Genomic DNA, 3,306 nt, shown 5'->3' with positions numbered 1-3,306 from the left:
ATGTTAACATGCATTTACCCTCTTAAAAATACTGATGTCTTTCAATTGCCAAAGTCTTCAGGATTAATTTTAATTGCTTACCATGATATAGAGGGCTAACTCCAGTTGATCTGCTCCCTCTTCATTTACTGTATGTGTCCAGGGATCTCTCTCTCTTCTTCACACCATTGTCTGAATGCTCTCAGACAGGTATGCTCATCCTTTCCTCTCCATTAGGCTATATCCAAACCTCAAGTTTCTCCATGGGCTAAATTAAATGCCTCTTTCCAGTGTTCTCATACAGTCCTCAGCATATCTTTAAAGAATCCTCATGTTATTATATTTCCACTGTCTATTTAATTGTGGTCCCATTAAAGACAGGGACCATATGTTTTTATCTTTATTTCCTCACCCATAGCAAACTACTTGGCACATAGTTGGAGCTCAGAAAATGCTACACAAATGGATGCATGAATAAATGATATAGTGCTGGATATGGAGATGTGTAGGTTGATAGTAAACAATGTTCACATGTTTCACCCTCTTATTTTCTGCCCATTTTTATTACAACTTGTCAAAGGCAGTCAAGTCTGCGAACTGACCCAGGCTTCTTGAATATCTCCCAATCCTGTTTTGAGAGTAAGAAAGGACAGAAATGCTGACTTTGCCTTGATTGTGGAAGACTTTACAAGTTCCAGAAAAATTGATTTTTCCAATCCTGCATGGTTTGGCATAAAAGCCAGACAAATTTTTATTGAATCTGGCCCTAGGTAGTTAGATTTTTGACCTTAGCAATATGGCCAATGGATTCAACTATAAATACTTTTTATTTGCTCATTTTTACTGCTGCATAACTTGACTTTCAGAGATTGTCCAGTAGGCTCAGCCATCATTTCTATCCCCTAAGATCTATTTTCCCTGTCCCTTCTGGCATCTGTAATTGTGAGTCAGTTGTGGGTGCATTTTTGAGGCATAGAGAGCATGCCATGCATGGTAGGAAATGTATGCCTGCTGGTGCTTCCTTGCTGTTTGTGTTTGTCAGTGGTCCCTGTAATTGGAACGCTGTATTGCCTTACAATTATGCAAAGAGTAATTAGGGAAAACATATGAGTATAACATCAGATCTAGACCATTGATATTTTGTAATTTTACACAAATAAAATGCAGGTTTTTTTCCTCAAAATCCACTGAACTGTAGTGAATTCTAAACAGAGAAAGTTAAGAGAGCTCTGTTTTAAAAACCAGGCACAAATGAATATCTAATCTTTCAGTCTTTGAACTTGATACAGTCCACTGTAAGCATCAATTGAATTAAGGCAAGAATCCAAGGTTGCCGTTTCTCCTGATGAAAGCATTAATTAAGAAGAATAGGAATGCAGCATGCTAAGGAAAATGGATAGCCTTTATGGTTGTAAGGATCCTGCCATATCTCTCTAGGATTGTCTCTTCAGTGTTATTGTTAGCTGCCATGGAGTCAACTCTGATTCATGGTGACATTATGTATAACAGAACAAAATGTTTCCTGGTCCTGTGTCATCCTCGCAGTCACAAGAATGTTCCAGTTCATTGTTGCAGCTTTTGTGCCAATCCATCTCACCAAGCGTCTCCTTTAATGACCTTCTACTTCACCAAACACAATGTCTCATTTCAGCAATTGATCCCTCTTGATGCTTCCAAAGCAAGGGAGTGCAACAATTTTCTGTTGTGATCCATAGGTTTTCATTGCCTATTTTTTTGGAAGGAGACCACCAGCCCTCTCTTCCTAGTCTATGTTAATCTGGAAGCTCTGCCAACCTGTCCATCAGATATAGCCCTGCAGGTATTTGAAATACTGGTAGTGTAGCTTCCAGTATCATAGCAAAATGAAAGTCACCACAGTATGACAAACTGTGGGTTGTGGGTTTCCACAGTAGATCTCACTGATACACACTTCATTTGCTCAGACTCTACCTATTTATGTTTTTTAAAATGTTTGCTCATCTGAAGATAAGCAAAGCTTAATATTTTTATGTGAAAAATTATACTAAAATATTTTACAAAGGAGAAAATTATCTGAAGATCCATCTTATCAAACTGAGGACTATAGACTCAGCAGAAATGATGGCACTTAAAGGATTCTTTCTTGGTAATAAAGCAAATATATAAAATTGAGTGTGTCCTAATGTAGGCATATTGTGAAGTTTTATTATTATTATTTTATTTGACTTATTTCTTCTTTATATCAACAAAGCCAGAGTGTGATATATTCATGCATATTTTATAATATTGATTATACTAAGAAAAAATGCATACAAATTCTTTTAATGTGAATTTTTGTGATACAGAGAATTTTTTATTAGGTATCTTCACACTATCTACTCATATGCTCACATAGTTTTCCACATTCAAAAACCGACAGTATAACTTTTTTTTCCTTGCTGGATGATCATAGGAATTGCATTACAGTCACACACAAAATTAACCTTAAACTGAAAAATAAACATCCCAGTGCTTTATCAATATTTATCAAGGTTTTTTAATATCTAATTTCTTTATTTTACTGATAGGCCCAAAAAACTCCTCTGTTATAATTTATGTATTTATTTATTTTATTTATTTATTTATCCAATAAACTCTACTTGTATTGATTATTCCTTCATTGACTCCTTTCTCTCTACAACATTGTCTTCAAGGGCAGCAAGTGAAACTCCAAAGAATTTCTTTGACCCAGGGTTGTGAGATGACCTCCTCTAGGTGTAGTGCTCTGGACCCCTTTGACTCTCATCCAACTGTTTTCCAGCACAAGCATTGCATTGAACCGGAATAATGAGAAAATCCCAACTTCCCTGGCCTTAGGTTCACTGTGATCTCTGCAAGCAAGTCTGTTGCCTGCTCATGGAATTGACTAGAGAGCCTTGAGCTTCCTCAAGGAAATGGCTTAAATGAAGTACGACCTGAATATTTTTTGGCAGTCTACAGGGTTTCTGAGCTTCTTTAGACATAACGTGCTTAACATCTGGACTGGCTTAACTTTCCCTCAGCAATGTTTTGGATACTGTAATGGGTAGGAAGAGCCTTCTCATTTTCTATCCTTTGGGGAAGCAAGACTTAGGCACAGATTTTACTCTCAGGTTTGAATGAGAGTCCTCAATTCAAAGCTAGTTTTTTTTTTTTTTTCTCCTCTAAAACATGTAACATGTCCAATGCCACTGTGGAAACAGAGATAGCACTGGGGTGTGGTGGTCATTAGAGCATTCTAGGCAAACAAGAAGTTAGGTCCTGCTACAAGTCCTCCATAAAGGTGGTAAGTTAGATGGATTCATAAGATCAAACTTCCTACTTCTTTAT

Source organism: Orycteropus afer, unplaced genomic scaffold, assembly GCF_000298275.1.
Source record: "Orycteropus afer afer isolate SDZICR_OR568_19922 unplaced genomic scaffold, OryAfe1.0 scaffold00269, whole genome shotgun sequence".
Lineage (NCBI taxonomy): Eukaryota > Metazoa > Chordata > Mammalia > Tubulidentata > Orycteropodidae > Orycteropus > Orycteropus afer.
The sequence above is the reverse complement of the archived record's forward strand: the minus strand, read 5'-3'. Positions refer to the sequence as shown.